Below are 16,623 nucleotides of genomic sequence, written 5' to 3'. Positions count from 1 at the left end.
GCGTGAACAACAATAGAGGCAACCTCCTTTGCAGCATGTCCCATCATTTCTTGTCATAAAAGACAAGATCTAGATCTTTACCTCAACTACCTATTTCTGCACCTGTGTATTGTATATATTATTTATATGATGAACTACTGTAATTTAAGTTAACTAGTGAATAATCAATGAATACCAATTAGTTTGACTGTATTGATTAATCATTTAACTAAAAGAGAAGGGATTGAAAACACAAACTCAACTTTTTATAGAAAGAGAAATGGCAGTAATAATCTAGTAGCACCAATAATTGTGAACTTCAACATGGACCACACTGACGGTTACAGATTTAGTTCTATTTTCCGAGCTATTAAATTGGAATTAACATCAACTGCACCATTTAACTGAAACAAATTAACAAATGCCCTTTTTGTTTAAGCAACATCATCACCCTGATGGTTAGCAGTCATTTTTAATGTGGGCCATGTGTGTGCTCCAGTGGAAGAAAGCAGACGGCATCTTCCAACCCCACCCAGCAGAAGAGCGACTGATGTTGGTTCAGAAAAGACCACAGTGGCCTGGGAGGACGCAGCCAGCTGGCTGCCTCTGCCTCACTTTTTCCAACATCCCAGCAGTCCCATAGAAACACACATGCGCACACTGCAAAAGTACAAACAATAAGGCATAAATATGGCTGCGATTCTAGGAATACCCATGCATGAAAACAGACAAGAATCAAATTGATTGCACAGGAAAAAAATTCACTTTAAAGCAAAGAAACAACCCCATAATGTTTATCATTATTATGGTCATAATGATACTCCATTAAAGGAAGGGTTGTAGGCAATTAGTTTAATGATGGTGGTAGAAATGCACATCACAGGGATAAGTAGTGATATTTGGAATTTGATTCAACACCTGATGAGGTGCTTGTAACTGAACCTTGTTACCAGTTTACATTGAGATGAAGATTGAATTCAGTGATTGTTCTGGATGTCTGTCTTTTGAGAGTTGCCTTTTAAACACTTTCTCTTCCTTTATCTGTGTCCTGATCTAAAACTGGTCCTCTGGAGATATTTTTTTACACTTGTATTTGTAGTTCCCTGTCTTCTTGAAGAACAGTAGGACAGAGGAAAAACAGGACACCTCATTTAGCTCACTTTACCACTGGCTTACATCTGTCTATTGCTATGAGTGTGAATGACACTGGCTGCCATACTTCAGTCTACATACACAAACCTGAAGAGCAGTTTACTTTGTAAAGTAAACCTGCAAAGGATACAGGAGGCGGCCACTTTTTTTAAGGCTTGTAGGCAAATTTTGAATAGAAGACAAAATTTTTTTTTTTTTCATTATCAATTCATTTAAGGCTTATTTACCAAATTAATACCAAATATATCAAATATTTAATCAACTGTTGAAATACTTCCCGATTGATTTTTTTTCCATTTCTCTATTTCTCCTGACCTGTTCCTCCCCCCAATTACTTGCCTGTTTTCCTTGTCGTGTTGCCTCCTGGTGTGTATACCCTGTTGGCATAAGGCACAGTTGCACTCTTTCTAGGAGGGCAGAGTCTGTTCTGTCTCTGTTTTACTAAAGCACAGATAGGGACAGGACTACTCTTTGTGCTTTTACGTGAGAGTTCCCCTGGAGAAACTTTGCTAGGAAAAAGTGTCTAAAACTGGGCATAATTTACATACAACAAAAATATGCTGCTGCCCTTGGAAATATATCCATTTATTATTTTTCTAGATGTTGATGTCCTCTGATTTCTGAATCTAATTTCAGGAATTTTGCAGACAACATAAACTGGATCAAGTTTTCATATCTGTCTGTCTCCTTTCTCTTTTTTGTTTAAGTTGCTTAAATCTAATCTCATCACACAATGAGATGATTTTAAGAGTCATAATAGTCCGCTGTTTCTTCCAGGTTAAAAAAATACCTATTATCAACTCACTAATAACACAAAATCAAACCTGATGTTTGGAAGTTACTGTTTCACTGGCTGATTTTAGTCCTAATTTCCTTTGTCACAGACTGTGTGGTGATGAAGGTGATGGTGAAGTTTAGTTATTTCACAGATGAGAGATCTCTAAAAGGGCAGGATCAGTGGAATATCTAAATTATGTACAGCAACAGACCTGCTCTGCATTGAATTAAAGGTATTTTCATGTTTCTGCTTACCCACAAAATCCACAGTGATCAGAGCCTGTACTGTTGGGATTACATGTGTATTCACAGATAATGCTGACTTAATCTCACTTTATCTGAATAATGTGAGACTGCATCCCGATTTGAATTTATACATTGAGTCAAAAATAATCCCAACACAGCCTTAGAAATGCCTCACAACTTCTAAATTAATTTGGGCCTCTCGCAGCAGAAAAAGCAAGCAAACAACACATCTAACAAGGAGACTACTGTAGTAGTGGCCCACATTATGACATAGCAAGCCATGCAGTCTCTGGAGTGTTACATTCCAAGGTAATTGGATGACAACTTCAAAACAACGGATGAGATTGTTATGCATTCATTTTTTATTTTGAGCTGATCAAGCTCAAATTGGGTTGAATTTCACCCATCTTGCACTCACAAAATACTGCAAAATAAAAATGCTGATGCTGAATTGTTACACTGCATGTAAAACTTTAAGCATAGTCTGATTAACAGAGACCAGAAGTCATTTGAACAATTTATACATGATCATCACTGCACATTTACCAAAGAGCACCTTGACACTCCACAACGCTATTAGGAAAATATTTTGTGGACTGATGAAACCAAGGTTAAATTGTTTGGGAAAAGCACAACACTTGTTTGGTGTAAAAAGGGAACTGTATACCAACATGAAAATATCATCTTAAAGGTGAAGTATGGTGGAGGGAGCTGCATGATTTGGGGCTGGAAGTTTGTCAAGGAATGTAACAGGATAATGTCAGGGTGGCTGTCCACCTGCTGAAGCTCAGTAGAAGCTGGGTCATGTAGCAAGAGTGGAGTGGCCCAGTCAGAGCCCAGACCTCAACTGATGCTGTGGAATGATCCTAAGAATATGGCTGAGCTGAAGCAGCTCTGTAGGAAGAATGGTTCAAAATTCCTGAACATTGTGCAGGTCTGATCAGCAGCTAATGGAATCATTTATTTGAGGTTATTAATGCCAAAGGACGTTCAACCAGTTATTAAATCCAGGGCTTCACTTACTTTTTTCATCAGCACAATGAATGTTTCATGGGTGTGTTAAATAAAGACACAAAATATTATAATTATTTGTGTGATATTAGCTTAGGCTCATCGTCTTTGTCTATACTTGTCACTTAAATGAGGATTAGATCACATTTTATGACCAATTAATGTAGAAAACCAGGTCACTCCAATGGGGTCACATAATTTTTCTTTCCGCTGCACCTAGACCAAGCTTTAGTTAACTCAGAGCTGGTGTCATCACAGCATGACTGCAGATCCAGTGTCACCAGCTTATATCTATTCAGCCGTTCGGCACTCCCTGCTGACAAACTTAAACTTTTCATCTAGCAATGGTAATTTTTCTGACACCTTGACCAGGTTTAGGGGTTAATCATGAGGTGTGTCATGTGTGAAATCCAGCTTCTTTGTCAAACACTATTTGATCAGATTAAGAATAGTTCATGCGAATAACAGCAGGGCAGGGAGGAAGCTGAGCAGGACAGCCCGCTGAGGTCTCTAGTGAGGTTTTAACTTCCCATTCAACAAGAGGGAACCGTAAAGGACAATGTAGACGACCAAAGGTATTTCCACACATCTGTTAGTTTTATGGACGTTTACTGTAAGGTGTTCTGAATGTTCATATTATCAATAATCTTACAAAGCATTTATACTAGTGATTTGTCAAAACGAAGCATTTGGAAATAAGAAAATTCCTAGCAATTCTATTAATTAGAAATTTTTCTTGTTGGAGCCCCTTCCCATTGAGGGTAAAAAATTAAGCAATTCAAGTCTCTCTACGAGTGACTGATTTCAAGACCTTTTTAAATGATGATGGAAATTCAGACAGACAATGGTACAAAGCCCCAGGAACCGTTCTGTTCCTGAATAGCTGTCTGCTGAGCTTTCATTTTGATCAGATGCAGAGTGACATTAGTCTGATGAAACTATGAAACAAGCACAGGCACTGAATGAATGACTGGCTGGCTGTTCGATTGGCAGGCTAACTTACACGTTGACTGCATTGAGAAGTTCGCATTACAAATACAGGTAAATTAGTAAGTAATTAGATGCCATACCATGTCTCCCTTGGGCTAATGGCAATTTAACAAGTACAAAAAAATACAAAAAAAAATAATAAAAAATCTTGTTTTGGAGAACAAATATTCCCAGGAGAACTGTTCAGATGAACACTGTGTATAGGGAACATATTTTAGACATATTTTTCAGTTGCCAATCAGAACTGTTTCTGACCAGTCGCATTTTTCTATTTTAGGCATTACAGATGTTTACTCCAGCGATTCAATGGCTTTGTGCTTTATGTTTATGATTATGACCCAAAGTGTCTTCTTGGTTTTGTTATATGCATCCCCCTACTTGTCTTATATGTGACATTTCTTCTAATCCCATTGTTGTTTCTATTCAGGGCTACCCGGTTCAGCCTAATTGGACTAGTAGACAACATGTTGTGTGCAGACTAAAAATAGCAGTGTGTTATAGCTACAGGTACCAGTGAGAGTGCAAGCGCAGTTTGAAGACTTATGAAACACTGCACTACAGTTAATAGTCCTTTTAAGGCAGGATATTATAACTCTGGAAAATTATCACAGCAGCATAGGGCTGAACTATTAATCAAAAATATTATCAAAATTGCAATATGGCCAAGTGCAATATCCAAATCAAAAGAGGTGCAATTGTTTGACAAAGGTAAAATGTGTCACAACATACCTTGATAAATGAAGCATTGTGCTACAGAGATACCACAAACTACAAATAATATAACGTAAGGGAACATGCTTTGTTTGATGCAGACCCCAGCAAAAATCACAACATCAACATTTTTATATTCTTTTCAGTGAAAATGAAATGCAAAAATTAGCATTCCCAACTAAAATGGTGACTCATATCATAATCAAAATAAGATATGATGTGAAATAATTACAATATAATGTTTTTTACATTTTTTTTGCATTCCATTCAGCCCAATTGCAGCAGTAATTTTCTCCTCAGTCCTGATACTTTCTAGTTGAACAGTGCAATTACTTACATGTTGGACAATGCAAAGAATTCTACCTGGAATTTAATCGCTGTTATAAAAGTTGAGTCACCCAGTGTTTTTTTTTTTCCTAAAGCCTTCAGCAACGAAAAGCGTTCTGCACTCATGAATGGTCTGATTGAAATGAATGAAAGATGACTATAGTCATGCATACTGCAAAAGTATAATATCAGAGCATTCAATTTGCTGTTGGAATATAAGACAAATGTATTTGTCTGTGTGTTCATGTGTGTATGTTGTGTGTGCCTGTGTTTCGAGGAAGGGTTGTTTGAGTATGTGGGCTTGTCAAATATTTGACAGGGTGCACTAGACACAATAAAGGCGTAGTCATTGGTAGAAATAATGGCACTGTAGTTTGGGCCAAGAGTGGTTAATAAAACCTCACAAAAATCTGTTCACTGAAACCTTGATATTCAGAGAAAGGTGAAAGCCACCCAGCATTCTTGGATTTCGTTGATCAAACTATTAGTGAAATGCCGATGCAAAGATGAATTTAATCTGCCACTGTTGTAATCTGTAAAGAAAACACTGATTTGAATTTCTTTAAGAGTGGCTTTTGATGCAACAGTGTGGAGTTTTCTTTTTTTGGTAAAATAAATGTGAAAGGGATCTTACCTGCATACCTTTTGCATCTTATATTGTCAGCACTGTGCAGCAGGCAGCCATGAACCGAGGTTGTGAGGTTCAGCTATTGTAGAATCACACCTTCAGCTCGTCAAGGGAAATTGATACCAGAGTGAGACTGCAACAGATTGTTGAGGCTTTTGGAGAAGAAATACAGATTCTGCATTCTCTCCTGGAGGAGTAGACCAGCTTTTTATCCTCTCTGAGATAATTGGTATTTCATTTAGGAATTCTCCTAGATGTGCTTTGTGCAAAAGCTGAGGCTTTCTTCGTGGAGGTGCAGAAGCACAACATCCCAGGCTTTATTCTGAAAGCTGCTCAGCCGTTCAGTTCATGTGCTCAGCACCAAGAATATGAACACCGATCTTGTTCTATATCTAGCACAGTCAGGGGCTTTAGACTTGAATTATGCCGCCCCTTTCCTGTTTTGTTGAACTCATGAATGGAATATCACAGCACAGCAGTAGTCTGGAGAGGATTTAGTTTAGGTATGAGGATGGCATCTCCACCTTTTGACATCCTTCTGTATTTATTGTACATTGAACCTTGAACTTTAAGAACCATCACAAAAATCTCATGTCTGAGGCCATGGTAGAAACACATCATTTGTGATGGCCTGTTGCCAGAATCCACAAATACCTCATGAAGAGTTTTTTTTTTTTTTTTTTTTTTTAATTATGAAGGAGGTGAATAAGTTCAGGTAGTTCCTGGACTCTGAGTTCCTATATGCACCCCCACTTGTTTGTAATGGCCGCAATAATGGACTGTATGTTTGTTGTGTCTGTGGTCACAAGCTTTGTGCAATGACTTGAAAAATTGGATTGCAAGCGTTCAAGATTAGGTTTTTCCTGAGATGAGTGTCCTCACTACAAATGTCCTTGGTAGGGCTGTAACTGAAACAGTGTACTGCAAGTTTGGAGTGAATATTCAACTGAGACAACATGAGTTCTGAAAGTGTTCACAATGAGGTTTTTCCTTCTCCTCTGATGATCCTAATCATTGACATGTAGGCTGCAGCCCTAGATCTGTTTATTTACCGGGCTTGTCCACTGAGAGTTTGGTCATTGGTTTGTCAGTTTGGATGGTTTTGGCACCTGGCAAGGATACCTTTTGAGGTGTTAAGAAGATTTATTGTCTCATCCAAGAGTGTTGGATCTATCCATAACAGTCAGGATTAAGGATTTTCTGCTCACCTTGTCACTACTACATATGGATAGGTAAAGGATCTAAGTGTAAGGGATAAAGATATATGGATAGGTAAATAACCCCTATCCGTTTATCCTGGTTCAGCAATGAGAAAAAGTACTTTTTCTATCCAAATTGTTCATAAAAATGGATTGATTATTGGAAACATTTGATGCTAAGTGTTTTGACTTTGCTGATTTATGTTGTCTGTTGTTGCTTTGGTGTCATTCACATTAATATGAACTCATTGCCCTCTTGCTGCAATACCCACAGTGTCTGCATGCATCAGTATGTTCAGACTGTGGCTGTTGGACTAAAGCCACTTAGTATGTGTCAGTTTGTCTCATGTGCGACTTTGTATCTGATAAATGGAGCTGCATCGTTGTGTTCACCCTTTCATGCGTCTTTCCTTTTGTGTGTGTGTGTGTGTGTGTGTGTGTGTGTGTGTGTGTGTGTGTGTGTGTGTGTGTGTGTGTGTGTGCGTGTGTGTGAGAGAGAGAGTTTGTGTGTGTGTGAGTGAGTGAGTGGAGGAGAAGAGATGTGTCTGAGTCTTTGTGGCTGTTGCAAAATGTATACTACACGTGTGACACACACACACACACACACACACACACAACTCTCCCTTTCTTGGTTTCACTTTATCTCTTTCTCTCCTGTGTACTCTGCTTTTCCCAGCTTGGTGATAGCACAGAGCTTCCTTTAGATCCACACTTGATTGGAAACCAATATCAGTCATACTCTCCCACCTCAGCCATTTCTTACTACTTTATCACCTCTGCCTCTCCCCCTTGTTTTCCATCTGTTCGAAAGATATACTGATGGAGTGTGTGTTTGTGTGTTTGTGTGTGTGTGTGTGTGTTAACTGAGGTGCCACCTGCCACTGCACTCCCAATGCACTGGCAGCCAAGTCTAATCTCTCTCTCTCTCTCTCTCTCTCTCTCTCTCTCTCTCTCTCTCTCTCTCTCTCTCCCCCCCCCCTCCCCCCCACTACTGTTCTTTCCCCTTATCCTCTCTCACCCTTTTAGGTCTCGGATGTTATCCTTTCTTCTGAGCCACAGACAACTTCCCATCTAGCCAGGTGAGTCTCTCGGTCTCTTCATCTCACTCTCTCTCTTTTTTGTCACCCCCTCCCCTGCTCTTTGTGTCTTTCTCTCTCTCTCTTTCTTCACTGCATATGGCTTTGGGTGCTGCTGCAAAGATGCTGCGTCACTGTGCTGGTTTCATATAGACACTATTGTAATTTCACCGTAGGATTGAAGTAGCAGGAAAAAAAAGACAGTAGCAGGAAAAACAAAAGATGCATTTCCCTATTGTCCCACCTGTTTCTCTCTCTATCCCTGTCTGTTTGTGTGGCTGAATTCATTGATGCATTTTGTATGTTTTAAGGAAGAATTCAAGAGCCCAAACATATAGAATAATGTGCATCTGTATCTTACATTAGTTCTGTAATTTATGTTGAGCGTATGTGTGTTAGTATGTTACTGGTTTGTGTGTGTTTTTGTGTGTGTGGGGACATGTCTAGACACTCCCAGACAGTCGTTCTGTTGGCCAGTTTCACTCTCGTATGGTTCAGGTGAAGAGTCTAAAGGCACATTATTCCCACTAACGGAAACATTGTAGATCCACTCTGTTTATCCACATTAATTTCTTGTGTCAGGTCTGGTCACCTCTCTGCCAATTGGAGGTGACACATCAATGGGGTGAAGTACAAATTGTCCAGCACCCCATCCAGAGAAAGACGGGCTCACCAATCTCAGGTATTTTGCCTTGTCATCCCTTTGTAAAAAAGCAGTACAAACTGGCTGGGTTGGCTAATAATGGTTATGTGCAGTTTACCGACTTAACCTCCAGTATTTGAACCCGGTGGATGCAATTTGGACCCAAAATTGTGCTCCTTTTCTTTGAAGTCAGTACCAACACATCAACATCAAATGTGAATCAGCTGAATATACCTCTACATGGATACTATTGGCTTTGATGATAAAGTGTTTTCTGCCTTTGCTATCTATTGACATTATAAATATGAAATTTTATTTAAGTAATCCATTTGTAAAAACTCCATTAGGCAGTATATTTTATAATAATCACTCCCTTTAATGAGAAAGGGCTGCTGGTAAAGCCCATCCCACAAAACTATGCAGCCTTCAACCTTTTATGATCTTTTTGGTTTGTTGGTCTTTATGTTTGAGTAGCTATGGCTGTAATCAAATGCCCCGATATAAAACCTCTGGCCTCTGCTTCCAGGTCATAAGCTCACAGAAGTTAATTGCATTCTATCTGCCCAGCACAAAATGGTGCGGAGACAAATGCTAATGAATGGCTGTTTGAAGCCAAAGAGATATGAACATTTCTCACAGGAGTTGGCCAAACCAGAGTTGAGATGCTTATTGGTTGGTCTCTGCTGGGTGGGTAGCTGAGGCAATACAAATGTTTCCTGATGTATTAGCACTTGATTTAATTAGATCATGATATAGCACACTGTGTTTTGATGAAACGGTGTTTATAGCTATTAAAGCTACAGCAGGTAGCTGCAGGTTTTTCTTTGTCTCAGTTTTTCTTTTTTTGATTGAAATAGGCTCCAAAACATATCTTAATGTGGAAAGATGCTTTCAAAGGCTTCTGTGACCCAGACTCATTGAACAGCCCTGACAGCAGTGCAGAAATATTCCCTAAAGATTTTGAGTGAGTCTTACATCTAACCAATCAGAGAAGGCCAAAGTCAGGGTCAGGGGCTCACAACTGTCAATCAATAATTGAACCCGCTTTTGGTCTACTACTCCTCTCGCACTGAGGCTTTAAGCTAGTAATAGCTGCTTGAAGATGCCACTGTGGCTGACTATTGCTACAGCAAGGTCTCTATTCCAGCATTAACTAAGACAGCATATGTGACCAGGACGTAGGAGAAGGGCTGGGGGAGGTGGTGGTTGTGGTGGTGGTGGTGGTGGGGGGGGGTGTAACGTTGTAGTGAGAGGGAGGGGTCGGAGGAGCACGGTGTTTTGCTCTCAAGTCTCATGTTAGTGCTAACTCCAGAATTTTTACTTTTTACTTACTTTGAAATAGTTCAGTATAAAAGTCATGTGTGTGGTCCTCTGTCTTGGCTGAGTCGTCTGGCGTGTTTTGCTACGATTAAAATAAAAATCAATTATATGTCATTAAGTTTTGAAAATCGTCTAATGTGCACCAAACCGTTGCTAAAGGCTCATCATTGCTGTGAGTTTGTTTTGGAGACTTTTTTAACGCCTCAGCAGATAATAATCACTAATTTGCAGTATTAAGATGTTGTTAACAGAATCAAAGTCCAAAAGGGTAATAAAACACAGAAAATCATTCCATTTATAATAGTAACAATGCCACCTCAACCAGACTAGATTATATCACTGTTCTATTATCGAATAATTTTATGTGAAACTGCTAAAGTGATGCTGTGTGTCTGGAAACTGAAATTACATCCTACTTAAGGTTCCTATATATTGAAGGCATTTGGGTGCAGTGACTTAGAAAAACAAAAAATCAAGGTTAACTGATTTTCCAAATATTGGAATTTCCGCAGTTGGCACTATATATTAAACTCCTATGCTATATCTTACGGTAATGGTGGTAATTACACTGAACGTGGCATAGTGTGCAGCATATTTGTTCATTTCTTCCTGTCACACTCACAACAAATAGATGGTGATTGTGAACTACAAGATGTCATCAGTGCACAAGTCATCAGTCGTTGACTTCTGTCATCACCCAGTTTCTCAATCTACGTGTGCTGTGTTCCTGTTACTGCTGCAATATGCAACTATCTAAAAACAAACAAACATTGAGAGATTAACAGTTTCCTCAGAGGTGGTTGGGGAGATACATGACCTAAAGTGTGTGTTTATAATATACCAGCGATTGACTTCAATTACTTTGGTTGTTAAAGCCCCACACCATCCTCCACCCACCTGCACTGGCCACTCTACAACAAAATTGTTACAACAAAAACTGTCGCCTGTGCAAATGTTGGGAGCCCCTGCTCTAAGCAGCTTCCTCATCACTGACAGCACATCAATGAACCTTTGCTCATATTTAATTTACTTTTTAGATGGTCTTAAAAGTGACAGGATTCACTGGCAGTTTTTCATACAGCTGTCACTCAAATATTCATAACTCAACAATCAATATTGATCATTCAGCTCCTGTGTATGCTTTGCTTCTCCTCAACCCTACAAGTCTTTTGCAACTGCTCCCTCCCTTTTTTGACGTATACACAGGCATTCAGTATTGCCTGACAACATTTACATTAAAACACAATGAAAAATATCTGATGTGAAAACATGCAAGCCTTCCCTCCATCTCTTCCCCCTGCTGTCTTTGTGAGGGAAAACATAAGTGGCATTTCCCAGCAGGTCTGTTTGACCTTCTCCTGTTTGTTTGGCCTCTTCTTTCTCCTTTCCTTCTCACTCCTCCGTCACATCACCTGATGGCTGAACCAGAAAGGCAAGCGATCTGACCTGGGCACCTTTCACTTTGTTTACATCTTAGCCGTTAATCCACAAGGTCTGATAGCAGCCATTATACCTAAACCTATTACAAATTAGAAGCCACTACAAAGAGAGAGAGCATAATTTGCTCTTAAAATTTGTCCTGTGTCTTTATAAATAGATTTAACTTTTTTTTTTTTTTACCTTATTACAGATACTGAATAGCTGATTATTTTTATAATGCATGTTTTCATGTAAGACTTCTCTCACCAGTAAAAATGGCAGCTTTGGTAATTCAAAGCACATAAAATTGGGGTGAGTGTTTTTTGCCAAGTGATCTGCAGACATACGCATAATGACAATAGCATGATTTCATGCCACCGCAGAAAGTCTTAGGGAGGAGGTCTGGGTGGATGGTCGGCATTACAAAGCATGCGACCTGAAGACCACATTTTGTGTCCGCCTCCTACCAGTCTATATTAGTTTTCTTTTAACAATGAAGGGGCTTTCTCAATATCAGCCGCATAGATTTTTGTATGTACATTTATTACATCTTTTAAATCACATTGATGGCATTTGTTATCAAATTATATAAACTCAATGAAGATTATAACAGTCCATCACCTGTGATTTCATGGCACCGTGGTATGTACCAGTAATATACCAGTCATGGTATCTGCAAAGACGGTAGTAAAAGACTTACAAGATGGGGTTAAATTAGTTATTGATTATTATATTTATGCATCATGGAACCATCAGGTGATGTGTTATATCATTCAACACTGCAGTCTTAAAGATGTAAGCAGCATGCAGTGAGAAAATGCTATCAACAAGTACTGAATTGTTAAAAATAAACTAAAATCCAGACCTTCAAACCTTATATAACATTCTTTTAATATTCGTATGAGGACTTAGGGCGCAGCTTTACTTTACATCTTTACATTCTTTCATGTAATTTGTAATGTCAGAATAATATTTTAGAGTATTCCTGCGGCGATAGGGGAACAGTAATTATGATATATTTTGTTGTATGAGTTCTTACTTAGGTTTCATCCCATATGACTTCCATCCTCTATGTGTTTTGAATGTTATATTAAAATTTTAAACATAGCTTTATTTCTGAATAATAGCCTCTATAATAAAGAGAGAGAGAGACAGAGAGAGAGAGAGAGATCCATATTGTCAGCCACTGCAGCAGTGATGTAATGGCCCAGACTCCCCCCACTCCTCCGGCTAGACTCTTTCATATTCCTTCTTTCCTTCTTTCTCTCCCTTGACCACCTCTCCTCTCTTTGTCCCTCGTCCCTTCATTTTCATTTCACCCAGCTACCAAAACTCCCATTCAGAGTCCTTTACTTTCTTTGTCTTTCTCTCTCTTTCTTTCGTTGTCAAGGCACTAGTACATAATAACAAGAATTGTTAGGAAATACACTCATAAAATTATGTTTTTATTCTGCTTTCAATATTTGCAGATAGGTGTGTTTATCTCAATCAAGAACTTTATACGTATGGCCATCAGGAATCATGCTCTCAAATTAGGGTACAATTTAGAGTAAATAATGGGGTGCAGCAAGTTTTTCATTTTCAAAGGGCATAAAGCAACATTTAAAACAGAAAGTCATGGCGATGCATTTCTGTCCTCAGTTTCATGTTGATTCTTGTAGACTGCCAGAGAGTCGGTGAGCTAAAACATCCTGTCTAAACATTTCTGAGGAGATTGGTTTAGGAACAATGTACATACTTACCTGCATTGCTCTACCTCTGATGGCCTCATAAGCTGATTCTTGCCATATGCTGTTCAGAAAAAGGATTTAGGTTTTTGTAAGTCATGGAAGAATTCTTGAGATATTAGTGTTTTTTAGATCTGTGGCTAAAATAAAAGATTTTCGGCGGAGGACTGACTGTATAATTCACCTAGGTTTTCCATGATTTGTGATCTTTTTGCAGTACAATGACCTCAGATTTTGTGACATTCAATTGGGGGAAATTGTCTGACATCTAGTATTTTATTTCAGTAAGACACTTGTGGAGGGTTGCTGTGCTGGACTGCTCATCGGGTCTGATTAGTAGATAGAGCTGTATGACATCGGCATAACAGTGAAACTGAAGATAATATTTGCGGATGATGTCAACGAGAAGGAGTATGTCAGTGGAAAATAAAATGGAATCCAGGATTTAACATGGGGAGCACCACAGAATCAGTTTGCGGGGGATGAAGCTGAGCCAGCCATTGACACAGAGAAACATTTATTAGATTGATAGGACCTGAACCACTTTAAGGCCACATCAGTGAGTCATTCCCACTTCTCCAGTCTGTTGATGAGTATTTTATGATCTACTGTGTTGAAAGCAGCACTGAGGTCTAAAAGAACTGGATAGAGGAATTACCAGCATCTTCAGCCAACAAGGTCAACCGGTCATTGCAAACTTTAAGAGGAGCAATCTCAGTACTGTGGAATGATTAGAAGCCAGACTGGAATATTTCAAATAGATTATTATTGTTAAATGTGCCTGTAGCTGTTTGAACACTTTTTCTAGGATTTTAGATAAAAATGAAAGTCACACTCACTAGAGACACATCTGCAGTAAAGTCGGAAATGAAGACTTAATTTATTAAAAAATCTCAATGACTCGTATGGAGAGGAAACATGAAGTGATCTGTGAGTGAATAGCTCTGGGACTGGTAAATTATGAGGGTGGGTGCTGTCAATCTGGGATCTGATATTTTCAAATTTTTCAGTAAAAAATATTTTAAACTGTCAAGTTTAAAATATTATATATAATATATAAGTCAAGTGAAGAATGGAAGTTATTGTTAGAGGGGCACATGCAAGTGGCTTTTCCAAGGAAAAATGTCCAGATTCTGAAAACTTCTGAAAACTGATAAACAAAAAACAAAAAAAACATTGTACGTGAAAATGTTTAAATTTAGAGATACTGGATAAAAATGGACAAGTGGTAATCCTGTGCTTGGTTTGATTGGATATACTGCAGTTAAACTCTCTCTCAGTGTTCAGTCTTTACATTCACGCATCATGGACGGTAGTTACTGGAACTTTCAGAGGGAGGAATAATTTGAGCTTACATACAAATTACAATGATAAACATATATGCATAGAAAAATGTACTATGATTTGCACATTTTTATCACTGATGGATGGAAATTATTAAAAAGTCTCTTGTCAAATGTCTCATGTTGGATTGTAGTGTCCAAGTTTGATGGACTAAATTAATGAAACTAAAGCTGAAAAGTACTTTACTAAGCCTGAGTTGGATTTGCGATAAAGACACAGCATTTCTCTCTACTTAAACTGTTATTTCATTTTATTTCATTAATCACACAGGATTTCAGCCAGAAACCATAAAATGTTAACACTGGAGGAGTGTGTTCTGTTATCCCTCAATACATTTCAGACCAAAATGCCAACTGGACTGAATGAAGTGACAAACAGTTGTGAAAGTGGGATCCCAAAACATCAGTTTAACCAGTGCTATGCAAACAGTAACACAAAAATACCAGAAGGAACTATTCTCTCCAAACTCTTTTGTGTTTGCGTCTTGCAAATAAAACTCACGCAAGAAATCGGCTTCGCATTCACCCCAATGTTCCCGTGAAAATAACGTTTTCCCCAGAATGTTTGTCTTGTTGTTTCGATGCATGTTTCAAAAACCTATTAGCAGTGTTTGGATGCTTTTGGTGTCATCTTTCTGTAATGAGTGCGTATGTCCCTTCATGCACACACAGTAGATTACAGTACCCAGTAATTCTCAGGGAGAGCAGGTTAATGAGGAGAGGGATGATAAATGAGAGGCTAATAGCGAAGAATAATCACTTTGTCCAGCTTAAACTCTTAGAAAATTTCCTTGAGTAGCCCAGATTTTTCATTTTAGGTATCAATTACGTACAATTTTGCCTTTTGGACATGTTGAGGATCAGCTTGAAATAAATGGGTGGATTACTGTCTGTTGAATCTAGTTGAATTTCCACACATGCAGGAATTACTTGTGGGTAAATCCCATCTCCTTGCTCTGAGGTTACTCAAGATCTCCTTTCTTGTCATTACTTTTTTTGTTCTTCTCCCTGATTGAGAAAATTATTGAGTATTTGGGTTTTTGTATATCTTCCAAATACTTGGATATTGTCATCTACAGTTGAAAACGATGTAGTTTACACTCTAGTCCATACCTACAGTCCATTACGTGAGAGTCATATTGCTGCATCATACAGGCAAAGGTAAAGGCCTTAGCTTGCAGAATGTGCACTCATTAAAAATTAAAGCTTTACATAACCATATGATTAAGATTCAAACCTTCTAGGAAACCAGTTTACTGTATTGCTGAATAATCTAAAGCTTCTTTTTTTTTCTTGAAAGGACCTGAGGAATCAGCACATATATTTTAACTCCCCACAAAGATCCAGTCACATTGCAAATACATGAGTTCACTGCATTTTCAAGGCAGTAAAAAGCTCTGTCACTTGAAACACAAACACACACACACACACACACACACACACACACACACACACACACACAAACTGCCCCTTGCAGACTGCATTAAATATGGCTTGACAGGTGGCTGCTGGATGTGCAGTCCCAGGAGACAGAACAAAGCACTTTCATCGTGTGTGTGTGTGTGTGTGTGTGTGTGTGTAGGCACGTGTGACTGTGTTGCATGCTTGTGTGTTTGAAGTAAGGTACAGGTTAAGAAATGAGCAGAAAAGACCTTCACACTGGGGAAGAGAAGAATAGCATGCAAAAATCTCTCATGTACTCTCTCTTTCGCTCTTCAGAATGTGTGTTTGTTGTTTGTGTGTTCTCATGTGCAGAGAACTATTGACATGGAAAAGACAAGTTAAGAAGACTCTGTGGTAGCAACATAATACACATACCAAAGCCACTTAGCTATAGGTTTGTGTTCACACCTTCTAGTGGAATTAAACAGTCTGAAATCGAATGAAATTAATACAAGCTATGGAACACAGGTACAAATGTTCAATTACATTTGACCAACAATAGAATTATTTGACAATACCATTAATGGGCACTCTATTTTGCCAAGTCTGTCACATTTTGGTTCAGATTCGTCTTAGTAGTAATTAAAGTTAGGTAAGTTAAATAATGGGCTCATTTCAAACAAGTCTGAGTG

The 16,623-nt window shown here is 38.6% G+C and overlaps 1 protein-coding gene across 12 annotated transcripts in view; it reads left to right on the top strand.

Annotated features, from left to right (window-relative positions):
* Positions 1-16,623, top strand: part of map2 (microtubule-associated protein 2) — a 95,015-nt gene that overhangs the window by 18,352 nt on the left and 60,040 nt on the right. For 11 of the 12 annotated variants that reach the window (XM_056388783.1, XM_056388781.1, XM_056388780.1 and 8 more), the window contains exon 2: positions 8,047-8,099. The gene's annotated coding sequence lies outside the window, so the exon portion shown is untranslated. Of the gene's footprint in view, positions 1-8,046; positions 8,100-8,678; positions 8,779-16,623 lie in introns of all 12 variants that reach the window. The other variant, XM_056388777.1, reaches the window with a different exon arrangement.

This window comes from Seriola aureovittata, chromosome 11 (genome assembly GCF_021018895.1).
Source record: "Seriola aureovittata isolate HTS-2021-v1 ecotype China chromosome 11, ASM2101889v1, whole genome shotgun sequence".
Classification (NCBI taxonomy): domain Eukaryota; kingdom Metazoa; phylum Chordata; class Actinopteri; order Carangiformes; family Carangidae; genus Seriola; species Seriola aureovittata.
Note: the sequence above shows the minus strand (reverse complement) of the source record. Positions and strands in the feature narration are given on the sequence as shown.